This window comes from Colias eurytheme, chromosome 27 (assembly GCF_061535395.1).
Source record: "Colias eurytheme isolate Ceu_HAF_F1 chromosome 27, ilColEury1 Martin Lab GWU primary, whole genome shotgun sequence".
Lineage (NCBI taxonomy): Eukaryota > Metazoa > Arthropoda > Insecta > Lepidoptera > Pieridae > Colias > Colias eurytheme.
Genome location: NC_143006.1, coordinates 4682362 through 4704093, shown reverse-complemented (window position 1 = coordinate 4704093; position 21732 = coordinate 4682362). Strand labels below are relative to the sequence as shown.

Here is a 21732-nt window from a genome sequence, read left to right as displayed (position 1 = left end):
GACCGGCATTACATTGAGTGGATGTCACAGTTGGACCGATAAGGCTGGTTATACACGAGCGGTTTGCATGCGTTTTCTTTGCGTATTTAGAAATCTGTGGTTTATTGTGGAATGAAATGCTGCATATACAAACACATTATGCGTCTTATTAACTAATAACTATTTAGATATATGTGCGTTTTTCACGCGCTTTTTGTGTGTAGTAAGTGTTTAGTTATCTGTGGTTTTGTGTAGAACGAAAGGCTGGTTATACAGGAGCGGTTTTCGACCATTTTATGTGGAAAATGAGCAATGTATGAAAAAAAAATTATACGAATAGAATTCAACAATATATTGTATCGTCGTATTTTTTTTTCAACTTATATTATTACGTGTTCCTTCATAACAAAGCACAGTATCAACCGTATCCCAGTTTACGCCTGTTATAAAAGAAAAATGACGCATATTGATTGCACCGTCAATCTTTATACGATCAAGTAAATGTCCAACTATTTTCCGATAAACCTTTATTTTTTCAGTATTTCCATGTAGGAGAAACCTCCGTTTTGCTCACTGAAGCGTTGCTATGAAACGGCCATGTTTACATCGTGCAAAACACTGAAATAGCTCACATCTAGAAAATAAACAGAAAAAAACAAACAGTTTATAAAAATATGATCGATGTTTATAATTAAGGGCCGATTTTTCAATGCTTGAATAAAACTTATTCGTCGAATAATGTATAAAACTACCATTTTAAAAACGTATTCTAATTGCCCGTATTTGACAGTTTACGTGACATTTAAATATTATCGTGTAATACTTTATTGGACGGATAAGTTTTATCCAAGCATTGAAAAATCTGCCCTTTAATGGAGTTTTCTAATTGAACTGGCAGATGCATAATATGTATTATTAATATAATTATTTATTAACAAAGAAATAATCTACCTTCAAACGGTTGGACAACATTTTAATGGGACCAACCGAAAGAAACTAGCTTTCAAATACAAAAAGAATTATCAATATCGGCTCACCCAGTTCATGTGATTATAATTATAGCTAGCGGGAATTTGTTGGATTATAATATTTGTACTTGCTTAATCAAAAATGTTTTGTTTTATCATTATTTCCTATATTTTTAGTTTTGATCTGAGGTTTAGATATTATAAACTTACCACTATTGAACGGGCCTCGATGGAATTTGATAAACTATAACCTTAATTAAAACGTAGGATTAAATTGTGGTAGTCTGTTCGGATGACAGTTCTCTGCGTTACCATGGCAACGCCTGTCGTTATGCGCAGTGTTTTATTTGTAGACTAGCTTGCGTATTTGGTTTGTCTTGCGGACTTTTATATTAAGGAATTTTCGTATTGCAAGATAGAACCTATAGCCTAAGATAATTATGGAGTAAGATGGAATGACAAAATGCTCTATTGTTTATTGAAAGTCCGATACAAATCGGTTTAGCTGCTGCGAAAATTATTACAGATAAGCAGCAATGTACAGAGATAAATATATAAAATAATAAAAATACAATTGTACTGCATGTAAAAAGAAAAATAACAATAGTCATTTTACATCAGGCAGCCATTTTTTACCATATTTACTTAAAGAATATGACTGTGTTGTGTTACTGAGAAATATTGACAAAAATTCATCACACGTCTTACTAATTGAATCTTCACGTACCATAGTAAATGTATTTTATGCAACTTTAACAGGCGTAAATAAACATGGTTAACAAAGTGACAGGTGTCATTCGTGAATCATTATATTATACTAACTGATTTTTCACGCATTTTTTAAATGAATTTTGTGTACATTTAAATGGCGTATACACTTGCAACTCCGACACCTGCAGTTTCTTGTCCTATCTTCTCTATAGTAATTCCTTGATGAGAAATCATTTTTTAAACATGAATCCGTTTAATTTTTTTGTATGAATTGGTACAATTAGATAACAGATTGTACTAATACTCAAGTTTGTGCAGTACGCAAAAAATGTTCTTGCTTGTGCAACAAAACTTATTATTTATATTTTTCTCGCTTCTTGAGATGTTTTCTAATACGATACAATAGGGTATGACCCAATTGAATGAAAGTTAATATCAACCGGCAAATTTTCACTTTACATACGTCATTGTCGATGCTCGGGCATTATGTAAATTGTCCATATTCATCACTTAGTCCGTAACATATTTATGTATGAGGTATGATAGTACAATTAGCATTTAGGTACGTACGATTTGTCGAAATGTTTGTCACGCTTTTTAAAACTATGTCAATGGGTGAGATTCAATTTAGCATTTTCTTGATAATTTTCCTAAAAATATACTGAATTTTTCACTTAATAGAGCGATAGAATGACTATTTCATATTTGACTGGCCGGTTGGCTTGGTTGGTAGTGACTAGTGGCCCTGCCTTCCAAGCCAGGGGTCGGGGCCCACCCGGGGCAAATATTTGTGTGATGAACATAGATGTTTGCTCTGTGGTGTTAATTATCTATATAAGTATTTATTTAAAATTATATATGTATGTTTATCAGCCATCTGGTTTCCATAACACAAGCGAAAGCTTAGTATGGGATCAGATCGTGCCGTGTGTGAAAATTGTCCCGAAATATTTATTTATTACATATTTATTTTTGGTATAATTTTACCTAAAAGTGCCTGAAGGACATCATGTTTATAAAATGGAATAGATTCCGTTCTATCCATAGATGTATTTTTTTTTTCTATATAAAAAAATAAGGTTAAGAAATTAAGTGCACTTTATATCGTCACTATTTATATTGTAAAAATGTTGTTTCAGGTATCAAGACGTGGTGATCGAGTTAGAGTTTATGAGGTATGCATGTTTACATAACAAAGACTATTTTATGTGACAGCAATAAGAATTTCTATCTACTATTATCAAATTAATATATTTGTTTACATAAACACGCGAAAACCTCTCAAAGGATTCGTTTTATTAGATCATATTAAGTATATTAAAAAATATTATGTAACTTATTTTGGGAAGGGCAGGCAAAAGGACAAGCTGAAGTGAAAATATAGCTAGTTTTTTTTACGTTATTATCGATCACGCCTTTACAAGTATTTCATGTAAAAGGCCTTGACACATTCGTGTTAATTAGCAACTAACAAACAACGTTACATAAACATTTTTTTCGTCTCAGTCATATTGTAACACGTTCAAAATTGTACCTTAACATCTGGTTATAAGGTATAGTTTGCAATGATAACACAAAAAGGTTTTTCTTTGCTTTCTCTTGGCATACAAGTACAATTTTAACAGTGGTAGTTCTATTGTTCCTAACCAAACTCAATTTGGCGACAGTATAATGGCACTATCTCACTCTTATCTCTTGGATGTAAGAAGGACAAAATACATATTTCTATATGTACATTGTACATACATATAGAAATTTTCATAACAAAGTAAAAATCTTTGTAAACATTCCTGAAATCGAATTGTAATTGAAATGAAATATGATAAACATATTATTTCATTTCAATTCATAATAAGAGCATTTATTGTTTTTTATTATACACCGAAATTAAAAAATAAACAATACATTTAATCATTTTTCCTCTGTATAATATTAACATAGAGAATAGATAGAATTCCATCCCTCATTTAACATTTCCCTCTTTAATATTCTTCGTAGTTTATAGTTTATTTTCACACATAATTTATCTATAAACAATAACAGCACTATACAACGTAAAAAGAACATTAACAATAATCATTCATGCTGTCAAAACAAACACCTATAAAGGTATATTCAAATTGGTCGGGTAATAGGTATAAAAACTTTCCCTAGTATCACTTACGAATCACCTCTAAACGTATATTGAAATTGGTCGGGTAATATTAAAAACTTTATCTTGTATCACGATTCACGTCTGAGTACTAAGAATTATACCATCAATCACAGCAAACTTTACTCTGTTACAATGTTATTCATCTTGGAAGATAATGTTCGAATCAATATCATAACACCGCAAATCTCCTTATTAGATTATCTTGCTAACGCTTGTTATTTTTGGCTCATTGACAATATATGTACATTGTATTTGTTATCTTATATTGAATGCATTGAAATTAGTAATTGGGGCCCCGAATGTATTTGTAGGTTTCAATTTGAAATAAGAAGTAATTTCATTGTAGGTTAAATTGCCAAATTATGCTATAACAATAAAACCTATTTCTTATTATAATAAAATCTACTTCTTTATAGTTAACTAGCTTTTCGCCCGCAGCTTTGCCCGCGTATTCAAAGGAAAACCCGCATAGTTCCCAATCCCGTGATATTTTCGGTATAAAAATCCTAATATATGTGTTAATCCAAGTTACATTATATCCAGCAATATATATGTTATAAATATTTATTCAGCAGTTTTTGCGTGAAGGAGTAACAAAAAAACAAACATACAAACTTTCTCATTTATAAATGAAATATTAGTAGAATAACGCACCTGCAACTAACTAATGTAAATGATAACGTAGATTTATCACACTACTCAAATAAACAAATGTTTACCGTCACATAGAACATTTACCAAATGTAATGGCTTATCGCGTATTGCACTCATTAATTTGATTTAATTTTCAGGCTAGTTTAATTCTTGTTTTACCATGTTTAATTATTTAAACCACTCATTTAAATATGTATGTGTATGAATTCTGGACTGGACAGTTCTAGAATATGCTTTTACTGTATAATTTACTATAGCTTTAGATTTAAAGGAATTAAAAGCAATAATAAAGAAAGATCGAATTTTTCCAGTTATTTTCCTTAGTCATTCCTAAACAGTTGTAGTATATTTATAATAATATGCAAGTAATAAGAACATATTGAATGAGAAACTACTATTATATTAGCTTATGCTTTAATTTTGAGTTTAATTACGGGCCTCAAAAGTTCAAATCCGGCCCTGTTTAATAAGAAGATACTGAACAAATATTGGAGGTGGGAGATTAAGGCCTACGTCAGATTGATCTATTTGACATCATTCTATTACCAGAGGTTTCGGATATAGATGTTATAATGCAAGGTAATACTTGCTTGTGTGTGTGTGTATGTGTGTAGTAACATGTGTGTGTGTGATCTTATCCTATGATCCTCATAATGTTAGTTGGAATATTTCGATTGCTATGTGTTGTGGAATTCCGATGTGTTGGTTTGGTTTATATAATCTAGTTTAATTAAATAGGACTGAATATTTTTGTTATTTTATCGTAGATTAGTTGAAATATTAAATAAATTACTAGCTGTGGCTGTGCTCCGCGGTTTTACATGCATTTCTTTGCTCTTATTGGGCTTATCGTGATGATATGATATATATATATATATATATATATATATATATATATATATATATAGTTTCCCTCGATAAATGGGCTATCTAACATTGAATATTATGTTTTCAAATTGGCCCTATGGTTCCTGAGAATACCGCGTTCAAGCAAGCATATCATAATAATTAATAATTAATATAGATATAATGGTAATTTATATAAATTATCGTACATGTTTTATGAAAAACTAGGTCCGCCCCGGCTTCGCCCGTGGTACATATTTCGCAGTAAAAGGTATGCCTATGTTCTTTCTCTGGGTCTAAAGATTGTCTGTGCCAAATTTCATCAAAATCGGTCCAGTAGTTTATGCGTAAAACGTAACGTAAAACCATACATAAATATATACAAACCTTTCCTCTTTATAATTCTTATATATAAAATTCTCGTGTCACAATGTTAGTCTGCATACTCCTCCGAAACGGGTGGACCGATTCTCATGAAATTTTCTGTGCATATCGGGTAAGTCTGAGAATCGGCCAACATCTATTTTTCATATGTACCACGGGCGAAGCCGGGGCGGGCCGCTAGTCTTATATATAAAATTCTCGTGTCACAATGTTAGTCTGCATACGCCTCCGAAACGGGTGGACCGATTCTCATGAAATTTTCTGTGCATATCGGGTAAGTTTGAGAATCGGCCAACATCTATTTTTCATATGTACCACGGGCGAAGCCGGGGCGGACCGCTAGTATTAGTATAGAAAGAACGTCGGGATAAATAAAAGTTTCGCTTTCACTCGTAGTAATGATTAACGACTTGGGAATATAAGTAGATTAAAATTTACTTAGTCCAGCATAATAATTAACTGCATTATTGAACTGTCTGGTGGTCTGGCAGAGTAGATAGCAACTGCTTCAAGTGTATATATTTTTAATGTATCACGGCAATTTGTATCTGTAAGATAAAAAAATGGGTTTATGTATTCGCATCTCACTTTAAAAAATTTTAAGCTATAGAATAGCTTCTATCGCGGGCCTTGAGCGCGGGGACCGAATCGAGAAATTCCGTAACGAAAAAACCTCACGCTCCCCACTCCAACGGGCTCGGAGGTGTGGCTTGAAGGCATGCTATGCAATAGCTTTACCGCGGCAGTCCCCGAGTGCCATACGTGGATAGGACGATACTAGAATCGCCGCGGGAGTGGCGTCCTAATCGATTTAGCGTAAAATGAAATTACCATCACTAAAAAGCGCTCGTGACGTCATAACGCGTCAAGGTCAGTACAAAAAATATGACACGCTTGGTTTTCATACAGATCGCGGTACTTGCGTAGTCTATCTATGTCTGTGGCCATACGTCTTTTTTTTCATCTTTTTTTATTTAGGGATTTTTGTCCTAAAGGACGATGACAATCCCATCGTACCTTGTGCAAATATTTAACACTTAACAAACTATATTAACTATATTTTAAATTTTGTTGAATAGCATTCTAGCTGCATCAGAGTGTGGTGCAGCTAGAATGCTATGATATGCACCGACTTTCTTAAAATTTATTTTAAATTTTGTCATCAAGTCCTTTGTTTTAAAAAGTTAAATGTTTAAATGTGTTTCATTTTTGTCTTTCTTTCACAGCTAGCAATACTACAATTGTATGGTTTACCTAATTATTGTGTCTCGAAATATTTAGGAGGGTATCTTTACCTCTTGGCTATTTTTACTGCATTGTGCAGTGTGCTGTAGTTAACATAGCCTCTTCATCTTCTATCTCATTGATATGAATTTCCCTTACCATCGATGCTGCAGAAAATAGCAAGTTTATAATATTATCTTAACTTTAGAATCTCCGAAGTTTTTCCTATATATTCCTTACACATCTTCGGTTGGAAAATGAAAGCAAATTGGGAATCTGCGGTCCTCTTAGTTTAAGTGCTCGTTAAGAGTATAAGGGTCGATAAACAGGAAACATGCGACGCAGGGCGGAAAGCTTGTATACGTGACCAGATTATCGATAAGACATCCCAGTAGTATAATTTTCTGGAATGTTCTTTTATATTTGCAAGGTTAGGGATAAGATGGGTAAAATATATAGTACAAAATATGTATTAGTGGGTCAGGAGTTAAAGTCTCTTATCAAAGAAAAAGGCGAGATGTCGAGTGTAGGTGATTGTAAATTTTAGTAAATTTTTAATATGCAAGGGATCTAAGGGCCGATTTTACAATCCATTGTTAAAAGTTATCCGCCCAATAAAGTATTTACTACACGATAATATTAAAATGTCACCCGTAAACTATCAAAACGGGCAAAGAATACATTTTTGAAATGGTAGTTTAATACCTACGTAATTCGACGAATAAGTATTAACCAAGGATTGAAAAATAAGCCATAAATGAAAGAAAAAAATGTTGTGTGGTTTTATGAAACCACGGTAAAAGTGAAACTGTTCGAACGGTTCCGAACACTGCTTTGTGTAGCGCATGTCGCGTGTCGGTCGGCTGCCGAGTAGGTATACCTACTCGGCAGCCGCGATACACGCGACATGCGCTACACAGACCAAAAAGTTTGAGACGATGTAATAAAAGTTTCACTTTAAAATGCAATTATAGGTTAGGTTAGTAATAAAATCAAAAGAATATAAACAATCTAAGTAAACAATAGAATAATAGTTATATAGAAATGCCATTCTTATCGTGTGTATAGATAGCTTCTTTTTAATATTCAGTTATGAAATAATGTTACTCTATTTCGTTTTCAAAATAGCTTAGTCCTAACTGTGAAAGAGAATTGTATCTTTGATCTTGTATTTTAATATGAAGTAAGTAAAGTTGCTAAGGGCTAAGCCACAGGGCTAAGCTTTCTTTATAAATGTTATTGAATTTAACATAAATTGAATATATAAAAACTATTTCGTGTTATACATTTTGATCTATATTCTTAAACTTACAACTGAACAACTGAACCGATGTAAATTAATATTCCTTTTATTATAAAGTTGATATAATAGTTTCAAGATATTATTACATACTATCTCCCGTGGCTTCGCCCGCGTAGTCAAAGAATAACCCGCATTCCCGTTCCCGTCGGACTTCCGGAATACAACATAGTTTTTTCTAAGGTCTTAAGCTTCTTCCAAATCAATTCAATGGTTAAAGCGTGAAAAATTCTTTGGAATTCTAAAAACTTTATGAAGCGAAGAACATTTATAAAAATTCCCATAGTACAGAACAAATCGGTTTATAGTAGGTATGGATTTAAAAAGCTCAAAGACAATAAACGTGGATTTAACGTAGCGTACAATAATGGTTGAGAGATTTAATGATCATTACTGAGATATCAATTAGGTCGGAATTTATGTTTTTTACGTGATAGAAGTAATTTTACGACTTCTTCCAATTCATTAAAATATCTTGATACTTACCTTATATTTTTTGAAAAACAATGAAAACATATATGGGACTACTTGCTAGTAAAGTCATTGATAACCTTTTTTTATTTAAATATTTATAGTTTTTATTTAACATTTTAACTGACTCTTATAGGCCGGGAGATACTGACACAAAATTTTGGGTCATTTGTAACAGGACAGTTCCAAATGGTCGCCATACCGCCGAAAATCAGCAATTTTTTTTTATCGACAAACGATTTTGTACCCAAAATTTTGTGTCAGTATTAAGCTAGATAGTAGAAATCCAGAAGTTATGAAACTAATATAATATTATATACTTTCAAATATATGATAACAAGTTTTAAACGAAACATAACAACTTCAATAAGCGATGCAAATATAATAAATTAATTCATATTGTAGTTTTGCTAGCCTGCTCCAGCTTCCAAGCATTTTTCTTCTTTTTAAAGAAAATTATTAACCGACTTCATAGTGATATTAAAGTTAATAACTAGGCTGTTATTTAACAGCATTTATTCAACATTATTTAATCAGTATGTCATTCATTTTATTTTCACTTTAATACACGTACATACTGATTTTTCATATATTTTCAACATTTACCAATTCATGGAAGTATTCATTATAAATTGGAGCTCATTGCATAAGCAGTTCATTTGCTGAAATCATTCCAACTTTCTGCATTTATTCCCGTGATAAGATATTAGTTACGCTCTATAAGTTGACTAATAAACTGTTCAAAAATCGACACTTTGTTGGATTAAAAACTATTCATAAAATAATATATAATAAATCAAAATTTAAATCCATGATAATATGAGCATAAGTTATATAGACTTAACGGTGAAAAGGTTACCATTTTATTAGATACAGTTCAGTTAAATTATTCTCAAAGAAAATCCTTAAAAAATTCTTGTACACTTTTGCTGAAGACGAGCTACGGCGTAGCACGGATGTAGCATACTAAGACCCGTAGCGGTGTAGCATATTGACCTAAGTGTGCTACGAATATAGGTCAAATTACTGAAGCGTGTTTAAAATTAACTACAGACGGACTCTTTGTTAAAATTGAATTGTGTTAAACAATGAATGTGGGTTATTTATTGATTTTTTTGTGTTTTATAAATATTTATTTGTTCGTATTAAGAGAAATTGCTTGAAACGACAAAATAAATAACAAATACAAAATAACAATACCTAACTGATATATAGTAAAAATCTAGATGTGAGTAAATAGTAAAACAATTAGAAACTATAAAACTATTTATTTAAACTTAAAATTTTTATAAAATATTTCATTTTGTGTATGTAAATTGAAAAGTATATTTTGTATTATTTAACAAAAGATAATCTAAATTCTAAGTCCTTCAAAACGTTTGAACTTATTTCAATCAAAACAAACAAAAATATTTCTATTTAAATGCAAGAAAGGTTAACAACAAAGCTTCAACTGTACGGAAACGTCCTTGATTTACGGAAATCGACCTTATTAACTTGAATGGAAGAATTGAAATCCTTTGTACAATTGGACGCAGAGAATACTAGGAAATCTGCAGATGTGTTTTTAAAAGGATTACTTTATGTGATGGGTTTGTGAAGCGTCTTAAATCGTCAGTTGAGAAATAAGAAATCAATGTTTTAAATGAAGCAATGTTATATTATTATTAACATTGGATTTCAAGAACGAAATTAATGTCAATGTTTTCGCACTTTTTTTTAAATAAATAAACCTAAGTAAAATTTTATGAATAGGCTTTTAATTTGAAAGCTTCTCATGCGACGATTAACTTTTAAGTTATATTATGTCTTAACTATTCTTAGTTTTATAGCTCACTAGCGATGCATCCCGGCTTCGTTTATGATACACTGTCGAAGATTTATCGTTGCAACTCAGAAACCTTCGCGGACTCGTGCAAAACACTTTGTTAAAAGATCATCACATGATCAAATGCTTAGCTACGATTCTATAACATAGAGACAAACATTATTTTTTTTATATAAAAAGCAAAATGTCTGCGCGATATTGGGACATAATTATCGTTACACATAAAACCTTAAATATGTTTGAATTTAACTTCAATATGTCCTTACATAAATTCCCACCGTACGTCGTAAAAGATAATATTTTAAAGTTAATATAGAGGTTGTAAAATATCGTTCAAGAGTTTTCAATCCATACTAATATTATAAATGCGAAAGTAACTCTGTCTGTCTGTCTGTTACTCAATCACGCCTAAACTACTGAACCAATTTTCATGAAATTTGGTATGGAGATATTTTGATACCCGAGAAAGGACATAGGCTACTTTTTATCCCGGGAAAATGACGCAATCCCGGAAATCCCACGGGAACGGGAACTATGCGGGTTTTCTTTGACTGCGCGGGCGAAGCCGCGGGCGGAAACCTAGTAAACCCATATTTAAAAGAACTCTTTATTTTATCTTCCAGTAGTTTTTGAATAAAATTCAAACGTTGAACATTCAATTACTGTTTATTACGAAGTATTGTATTAAATTCCAATGAAAATTTTTATGAAAGTAGAAAATTGGAATTCTTTCTTGATGTAGATTTTCATGGAAATGTTTTTGTAGGATTATAACTGAATATACTCCTACAAAAACATTTCCATGAAACTACTTTTGTTAGGTTTGCTCGAATTGTAGTTATATCACATCCTACTCGACCGGTTGGCTTGGTTGGTAGTGGCCCTGCCTTCCAGGCCAGAGGTCGTGGGTTCGATTCCCACCCGGGGCAAATATTTGTGTGATGAACATAGATGTTTGCTCTGTGTCTGGGTGTTAATTATCTATATTTATTTAAAAATTATATATGTATGTTTATCAGCCATCTGGTTTCCATAACACAAGCGAAAGCTTAGTATGGGATCAGATCGTGCCGTGTGTGAAAATTGTCCTGAAATATTTATTTATTTATTTATTTATTACTAATATTATAAACACGAATGAATGTGTTATGTGATAAAAACTAAACTGTGTTACATACTAAAATCTAACTAGCATCCGATCAATAGTTTTTAGTAACATCTATCCATAGAATAATCTCGTTGTCTGGGAGAAATCGCTATATAGCGATAAGACCGCCAATTGTTTAAGTATTTAGATAATAATTAGGTTCAGTTTATTTGTAATGTTTTAGAGCAATAAAGTCCTAATAAATAAACAAAACTTTCACATTATTGCACTAACTGTGCTCCGCGGTTTCACTCGTATTGCTCAGCTCCTGTTGGTTTTAGCGAGATGATATATAGCCTATAGCCTTCCTCGATAAATGGGCTATCTAACGCTGAAAGAATTTTTCAAATCGGACAAGTAGATTCTGAGATTAGTGCATGCAAACAAACAAACTCTTCAGCTTTATAATATTAGTATAGATTTATAGTATAAAGTAGGATTAGGTACTGATATTTACATAATCCCTTTTTGATACTAATTCCAAGTTCCCATAGCATAGGATTATATGACCGAAATCACACAATTTGCTACACAATGGCCAAATAACGAAGCTATACCTTCCACATATGCCTATAGTTTCAATCGTTTCGACGCTGTTTTCCAAGCGCAAACATACACACGAATTTCCGGGTTGAATTTCGTTATAGGCTTCATGCAAATAGTATTCCTAGAAGGTTTGCTATGAAAATGTGCATTTTGATTTGATATGTTGGTTTTGAAGTTCGCGAAATTATGAATAAGTATGAATAAAGATTATATGGTAATAATGACGTAGAAAATAACGCACACATGCACAAACGTCCACACACACTAACATCCTTGAATATGTATGTGTTTAACATACCTACATACAATATATTATGAATGTAATGTATAATGAATGAACGAATTGTATATTTTGAATGGAATTCCTTTTTCAAATAAACATAGTTGTCTTCTTCATCTTTTCTTTTAAAATATGTTGACAGTTCGTTTGTTTTTCCATTTTCAAAATAACATGTTCCTTTTTCAATTCATAAAGATTATTTATTATGAGAAGAATGTAATGAATAGCTTGCGACGGATTTTTATTTTTAGATTATTCTTTGCTAAATTACATTATTATACTAACGTGCCGTCCGCGGCTTCGTCCGTTTTGTTTTAAACTTAACTAAAACAAACTATATAATAAACCTCCCTCGAGAACCCCTCTGATTATCTTTTTTAAAAACTGCATCAAAATCCGTTCGATAGATTTACAGATCTATGATACATAGGGACAGACAGGCGAAACTGATTTTGTTTCATACGTACTATCTATGTAGTGATTGTAATAAATAGCAGCATACAAAAAAAATATTAGTTTCAAATCTAATCTTCCGTTAACAATATAACGGTGAAATAAATATAGCCTTTATTACAATAGATATGTTTTCTATTTAAATAATTTATTCCATCAAGTTAAGATATTAAGTTCTCTGAATAATATAGCAGTAAAACTGTAGGTGACAAGGCCTGCATAATAAGGCTGAGTTAAATCTTTGCTTATCGCGTTTTACGAGCCTTTTGCGGTACAATCAAATTTGAAATAAACCAAGTTTACTTGATATTATTCGTATATAAATTTAAATTCATTTAGTATTTACTCCCTTTATATTACCGATTTTCAAAAATTCTTAGTGCTTTAATTCTAAGTTCTAAGCTGTGCTTTAGAAGTTAGAAAACTTTAAGTTGATAAGACAGTCAGTCAACTAAGTTATTTTTATATATTCAAATTTAAATATTTATTTTGAACTAGCTGCTTATTCCGCCTCCGCCCGGGTTGGCTAAGAAAACATTCTTAACTTTAATTTTTAACCGACTTCATAAAAAGAAGGAGGTTCTCAATTCGTCAAGTATATTATTATTATTTTTTAGTTATTATGGTTATCCAACCGGCGTCAAATCAAACACATTAAAATCCGTTCACCCGTTCTTGAGTTAAAAGTTATGTTACTTTCATTATTATAATTATAAAGTTCGTTTATAAGTAAATATATTAATACACCTGTTTATATTAGTTTGAACTGTTGCATGTGCGTATTCCTGTTTAACACAAACAAACGCATTGCTTATTTATATTTATTTAAAAACCCACAAGGTCATGGCCGTAGGTCGTACGTGATAACTGCAGTTTGAAGAGATTAACAGCGTCAGCATTGATCTATTTGTGGTATATTTAAATACATATAATTAACAAGCTGCTTGCCCCGACTTCGCTCGGGATACTGAAATGCTAGAAAACGATCGAGTAATCACAATTTAAAAATTATGTATCCATACTAATATTATAAATGCGAAAGTAACTCTGTCTGTCTGTCTGTTACTCAATCACGCCTTAACTACTGAACCAATTTGCATGAAATTTGGTATAGAGATATTTTGATACCCGAAAAAGGACATAGGATAGGTTTTATCCCGGAAATCCTACGGGAACGGGTTTTTCTTTGAAAACGCGGGCGAAGCCGCGGGTGGTAAGCTAGTAGTTTATAAAACTTAAAAACACGCTTTAATAAGATGACATTATTGTAGAATCCTTGATAAATACGAAGTTTGAATTCAATATGTCTATTATAAATGGGTCAAAAAAAACTGAAGGACTCTATTACATACATACCATACAGGTGAAGCTAATAATATGAATATATAAGCGTGTTAAAAACATTAGATAACACAATATGTAAAGTAAATCTATATCTATACTAACATTATAAAGCTGAAGAGTTTGTTTGTTTGAGAGCGCTAATCTCGGAAACTACTGGTCCGATTTGAAAAATTCTTTCGGTGTTAGATAGCCCTTTTATCGAGGAAGGCTATAGGCTATATATTATCATCTCGTTAAGACCAACAGGAGCGGAGCACTGCGGGTAAAACTGTGCACAGTTAGTTTTAGTCTAAAATTGAAACAATGAAATAAGACGCTCATAGATAAATAGCTCTAAGCAGTCTAAGCAAATGCTAAAGGTCAATGAACGATGTATGAGTAAAGCAACTTACGGCGCAGTCATTCTGTTGATGGGTGACCGCTTGCGGTTAGTAAAGTGAGTTCAGACTAGACAATTGTAGTTAGGCTAAGTGAAACCTTCACATGTTATGTTTAACAATATTAAATGGATGTAACAAGCAATTGAATATTATTGTTTGTATGTATGTATACCACGGTTATATTAATGCATCATACTATTAAGTTTAAATAATGCTAGAAAAATAAGTTTTTAAGGTTGATTATTGTTTGAATAATTAATTACCCAGTACCCACTCTTCTCAACAACACGGAAATTACTACGACTGCTTAACTGCTTTATTTTCTATTTACATTTTAATAAAAAGCATTTAAAGTTTTCTAATTTAATTTAATATTATATTATAAAAGCCTATCTATTAATTTTATTCGTTAGTTTTACGTCACCCGCTTTGCTCTGCTTCTATTGGTTTTACCGTGATGATACATAGCCTATATCCTTCCTCGATAAATAGTCTATCTAACATTGAAATAATTTTCCAAATCGGACGCGTGGTTCCCGATATTAGCGCGTTAAATCAAACAGCTTTATAATATTAGTATAGATTTCCAACTTGAGTTATAAAAAAATGCATGTTTCTAATTTTATATTATGTTCACTATTTATATGTTCGTTATAAATTCCTTTTTCCACAAACAAATGCGTAAAAAACAAAGTTGGTATCCAATTACCGATTCGATCATATTATTATCACAATAACATTGATGTTTTACAAATGTCTGCCCATTAAATGTGGTCTCATTTTACGGCCATTTTTTTCGTCTGTCATTTATCTACGGAAATGTCGATATTAGAGTTTCGGGGGAGATTTATATGGGTAATTATTTAAAAGGGCAATTGATACAAAACGAACGGGATTCAACATCAATTACCTTTATTTGGCTGATTCCTTGCATCAGTGGTTAATGCGTGAATATCAAACTCAAAATCAAACATTTATGTATTCAATTAGACTTCTTCTAGAAGCACTTTTGAATCGTCATACATTTGCCACTGATTCGGAAAGCAGTACCTATGGAGAAGAACCGACAAGAAACTCCATAGTGGCTCGTTTAGCTTTAAAATACAATAGACAGTCGTTCAAATTATATTTTAATATCAATATAATAATACATTTATTTAAAGCATTTGCTACTACGTAATACACACTTAACTTGTGATTAATATTTAAGTATTTGCATTTAGTTTTAAGTAATAATAAACATTTACTCTAAACGACATTCCTTAGTTCTAAAAAAAAAAAAATGTTGTGTGGTTTTATGAAACCACGGTAAAAGTGAAACTGTTCGAACGGTTCCGAACACTGCTTTGTGTAGCGCATGTCGCGTGACGGTCGGCTGCCGAGTAGGTATACCTACTCGGCAGCCGCGATACACGCGACATGCGCTACACAGACCAAAAAGTTTGAGACGATGTAATAAAAGTTTCACTTTAAAAACGCTTCTCCATTCTTCTTTCAGGAAAGTACACGAATTTTACAACCAAATACACCAATACATACAATAAACGTGTTATTTTACAACCCAATACAAAAATAGTTAAATATATTATTGCGTAACAAACAACCCACGTTTTTGTTTTATGTGTACCTACATCGGAACGTGCTAGAATAAACCCTTTGGAAGTGTAACGTCAGCTCTTGTTAAACGAGCTACATCACATTTTGGGCTTGAAATAGGCCTGTACAAGGATTTATAAGTATGGATGTGGTAATTAGTGTATTTTGTTAACCGACTTCAAAAAAAGGAGGAGGTTATCAATTCGGCCGGTATGTTTTTTTTTTTATGTATGTACACCGATTACTCCGTGGTTTCTGAACCGATTTACGTGATTCTTTTTTTGTTCGATGCGGGATGGTGTCGAATTGGTCCCATAAAAATTTTATTCGGATGGGCCCAGTAGTTTTTATTTTATGAGCATTTTTGTCTGTATTTGTAAATGTTGCAAGTGCAAGTTTGAAGTCGGTTGTTTTTAACGCAGTTATTGACTTGTTTGTTTATTATTATCTATGGAATTTCAAACTATTGATAACTAATGCAGACTATAATATATTTTTGTACCTTACCTACTGCTTTTAATGTAGTTTCTAATTTGAATTTATGTTTCTGTGCCACGCGGTTTCAACCGCAGATCAACCCACGGGCAAAATAAAGTATTTCTACATCTCATGCGTTATTCAGATGAATATTAATATACTACTATATAACCTATATTACTGTAGAGTTTCATCCAAATCCGTCGAGTAGTTTTTTAATAAAAGAGTAACAGACATACGCACATCCATCCATCCCCAAAAAATTTCTAATTTATAATATTAGTAGGATTTGAAATAGAAAAACACCCGTAGACAATTCTAAACGATAGCATAACCTATCCCTGTTTAGTCTGTGGACGGACAACTATGTTCTAACTCAAATAAAATTAGTAGGTCGAGATACAAAACACACCTGTGTAACTTTTAAGCCAACATAATTTGGAACCCTTATCAAATAGATATATTACTGTAAACAACTTTAGTGGTAACTTCCGTGACAGATTTTTGGTCTATTTCTGTACATATTAATATTGTATGCTGGAAGTTCGCTTGTAAATAATTATAGAGGATTGTTTTTATTTATATGCAGAATTATTGTTTCGGACTTAACTATCTAAATATATATTTTATCTTTGATTTTTGGTAATCTAAATATATCTATCTAAGTATAATCTAAATAAATAAATAAATAAATAAATATCTAAATCATATCAATCAGAATTTTTATTTGGCTATGGATTTATAACCTCGTATCGAATCATCTTTAATTTTATTTTCAAAATTTAAAAGTTGAGACCACCTTCCTTTGTCTTATTGCACGCCTCATAAGCGAAGCGTTGAGGTGGGTACTACTGTCACTTCGCGCAAAACATCTGATTTTTCAAACTTAAAATATCTTTATGTATCATACATTGCACTTGTAAGATAATACATACACACACATATTAAGAAAAAACACTATTCTTAACGTTCATGATATTTTTGATGTCATTTTGGTTATTTAAACTAGTTAAAAAACAGTTTAAAAAAGTTCTGTCTTGGACGTCCGTGTGTCTGTATGTGCGGATCCTTTTTCTTGTTAACACGATAGCGACCGAAATACTTTACTAATCGAGTCTTTTTTTTTTCTCTTACGCTTGAGTATGCTCAGGAATAGAACCCTTTCATTTTTCAGGGTCTGATTCGATGTGGTTTAATTGTTATTAAATAAACAAAAATAATAATTAATAAATATTTATTAAAAAAAAATTATGAGGCGTGCACTTTTGGATTTTCCAAATTATTTTCGAAGATATTTCGTTTATATTTTTGTTTGTCATAGTTATTTTAATTATCTCTCGAGTTAACGGCACATGTTTTCTTGTAGGTACTAAAAATAATACACAGCACAGCACAAAAAATAATAAAACAAATGGAATCCCTTAACATAAATTATCTGTCTATCTAAGGAGGAAAATGGAGAATGTTCACTAATTTTGATTATTAGCACTCCATATTCTCTGTCAAAAATAAATAATACTAGTGAAAAAATTACTTCGATACGTCAATTATTTTCCGATTTAGAAGTAAAACAAGTTGTAAACGCCCGGTGATGGTGTGACGTCACACCACAACACGCTCAATCTGGCTCACTGAGTCCGCTAGCGATCGCGCGCCCGTGCCGTCGAAATTATAATTAAATACTTTTAAAAATGTCCAATCCAAATACCAGAAAATCATGTGTTGTTCCTAAATGTAAAAATACAACTACCAATTTGCCGGATAAGTTGTTTTTTATAGTTGCAAAGGAAGTAAGCTACATATTATAATATTTTGAGAACATTGCATCTGTTTTGCGTTATCCTTTGTTTTCTATACAAGTTTTAATCTATACTAGACTGTGCTTCTGCTCTGCTCGTATGGGCTAAGTATAGGTAGATGGCTAGTAAGATTTTTTCTTGTTTTAAGTTGAGAATGATATGGAGAACTATACTAAAATATAAGTTGGTCGGGGGAAGAATTAAACAAAAACAGGGTATAGTTCCACACAAATTCAAATGTCAACAGGAAAATGAAGATAAACCTCAGAGATCAGCAGTGCAAAAACGCAATCAAATCAAATCAAATATTTTGAGAAACTATTAAATAAAGATGAAACTTTGGCATGACTGCTATTTTATTAAACGAATAATAATTACTATTATTGGACTATTAACGAAATTCGCGGACGAAAACCCATCAAAATACCGCGCAAGCTATAACACCTACTACAGCGCTGCCGACTTGATACTAGGGTGCGTATAAAGCAAAATTACCAATCTTCTATTAGATGATACGTGTAATATTCAAGACCAAATCTAAAAAATAAAATATATAACAAACTAGATGATATGTTCAACGATTCTGTTCAATCAAAAACATAAAATATTAAAATTGACTCGATAAAAAAAAATCACGAAGTTAGCTCTAATTTTCACACTTTTACGTTTTCTACTTGACATGGTAATACTTATTATAATTTTTTTTTCATAAACAATTATATTAAAACATTTGCAAGATATTTGTCAGAGCATTTTGAGTTTTGGTTTTATCTGCGATAAACCACTTTTATCGTGACAAAACCAAACGTTTATCTCGAGAAAAAAAGAGCGCCAAAAATAAAACCAAAACTAAAAGTAATTACACAAAATGATCTGACAAATATCTTGCAAATGTTTTAATATAATTGTTTATGAAAAAAAAAATCATAATAAGTATTACCATGTCAAGTAGAAAACGTAAAAGTGTGGAAATTAGAGCTAACTTGGTAATTTTTTTTTATCGAGTAAATTTTAATATTTTATGTTTTTGATTAAACAGAATCGTTGAACATATCATCTAGTTTGATGTATATTTTATTTTTTAGATTTGGTCTTGAATATTACACGTATCATCCAATATAAGATTGGTAATTTTGCTTTATACACACCGCGCGGGGACGCGGCCGCGCGGTGCGTTGTGACGTGACGTCACAAGCGGTCACGTGACTATTAGCGGGACTCGATATTTTTCGAAACTTTGAATGCGTATAAAATCAAAACTACTTGGTATTTTTGACTACGACAAAAACTAGTGTATTTGTATACATACAGGCTTTACTGAGACACAATTTCAAGGGATTTGGCATACCTAGTAACATTCTTCATTGTTACCTAACTCAATTAATTTATACCTAAAGAATCACTTATCTGTGCTAGTGTGAAAATCGATCCATGTGTGCGTGAGATGTGTATGTATACAAATGATTGTGTTAATCGAATTCCTATTCCTATGTATGTGTGCGTTAACTCCTGAATCTGTAGTGCGTGTAGCGTGCGTTTCTGTTCTGTATTTAGTTTCATGTGTGTGTTAGCAGTATCTTCTCAATTTGTATGCATATGTGCGCAGCGTATGTTTGTGTGCTTTATGAGTCTATTTAGTTGCATATGTGTGTATCGCATCTTCTGTATTGTGTATGTGTGTGTAGCGTTTGTATACTATATCTGTAGTTGCGTGTGTGTGTGTGGAAACTTTACAAAAACATTATTACATAGAAAGTTCCGTAGAAGGGTATGGAATGAAGAGATTAAGGGAATTTCGAGGATCGTAACTCATTATGAAATAAATTTGGCGGGCTAAATGCTTCGGATAGTATCGTTTTGCTTTAGTTTGCGTTAATTGGCTTGGGATTCTACATTGTAATAGGGTTCAAAAAGTATACCTGTATATATTCAATTAGCTTCGCTTGCATGAGACGTTGTTTTTATATTAGTAGCTAAACCAGTTCTTTAGTTTTGGCGTTGAGGGGTATAAAGACCTTCACTTGCCCCTATATTATACATTTACATATCTTTGAGACTAATAAAATATTTACAACTAAAGATGAATTGCGTCTTTAAAAAAATGATACGCGAAGCATAATATATTATGAATGTTTTGGCAATTCACTACCTACTAGAGAACACGGTAATTTACTTACAAAACGTTCAACAAAAATGTATGTTATATCAAAAGTAAACTGAATTTAGTTTCATTTTACTTCTAATCCTCTAAAGACACGCTTTAAAAGGGAAATAAAGTTACGTAACGTTATGTCCCATGCCCCAGGGGCATTCTCCGCACTCTATCACGAGTCAAAGAGGTTTTATGTATCTTTTATGTGTATAAAAGATAAAGATAGAAAGTCGGGTTAGTTATACAACTTATAACTCAACGGTTGGAAGGATTTTAATAATTTTTGGTTTATTGAATTTGTATTTATGGATTAGAATGATTACTGTTAAATACTTGATAATATTGTTTAAAAAGAAAAAGATTCAGAACCGGGGTACGCACCTAGTTAGTTTAAATATAGATTCTTGATATATGTAGAAACACAGTCATATAAACAGTAGGTACAAGGTACAGGTTTAGGGTTCCTTATTTTTTTTAATCAACAAAGGAATAATAATATATAAGGATTGACTAAAAAATAAACTATCATATTTGGTATAGAAAAAATATCTTCTAGGACATAGTAAAAAGAAACTTGTATGATAATAAACGTTTCATAAAATAACAATAGCAGAAAGAAATGTTTTTCGATGCTACGAGTATTACGATTAATATTTATTTTTATTGTTACTGCCAGGGTTCTTATACGCTATCGGTAGATAATTCTTTTTATTTGTTAACTTAAGGAAGCGCGCTCCATATAAGTCTTACCTATTGTTTATACAAAAAAAAACTTATTTTGCTGGTAGGTATTTGCTTTATTTTTCAATAGGCAGGTCTACACATAGCAATCAGCCTCGTCAAGCTTTTCGCTGAGGAAACCGCGTGATACACATCACCAGGATGCTCGCTCTATATGAACCCGCGTAATTAAGAGAAATCAAAACTTTTACGTACTTACTGGCGTTATTGATAATGATAGTAGCTAAATTATTGAAATTCAAGCTCAAAATATCGTCGTTCGAAGCTTCATTTTTAAAAGCGCAGTAGGTACATTTA

The 21732-nt window shown here is 31.8% G+C and overlaps 1 protein-coding gene across 5 annotated transcripts in view; it reads left to right on the top strand.

Moving 5' to 3' along the window:
• SPR (G protein-coupled sex peptide receptor) overlaps positions 1-21732 on the top strand; it is a 202231-nt gene that overhangs the window by 61670 nt on the left and 118829 nt on the right. For 4 of the 5 annotated variants that reach the window (XM_090117202.1, XM_090117200.1, XM_090117204.1 and 1 more), the window contains one exon: positions 2798-2833. The exons of the other annotated variant lie outside the window; for it this stretch is intronic. The gene's annotated coding sequence lies outside the window, so the exon portion shown is untranslated. The remainder of the gene's footprint in view (positions 1-2797; positions 2834-21732) is intronic. 5 annotated transcript variants of the gene reach the window in all.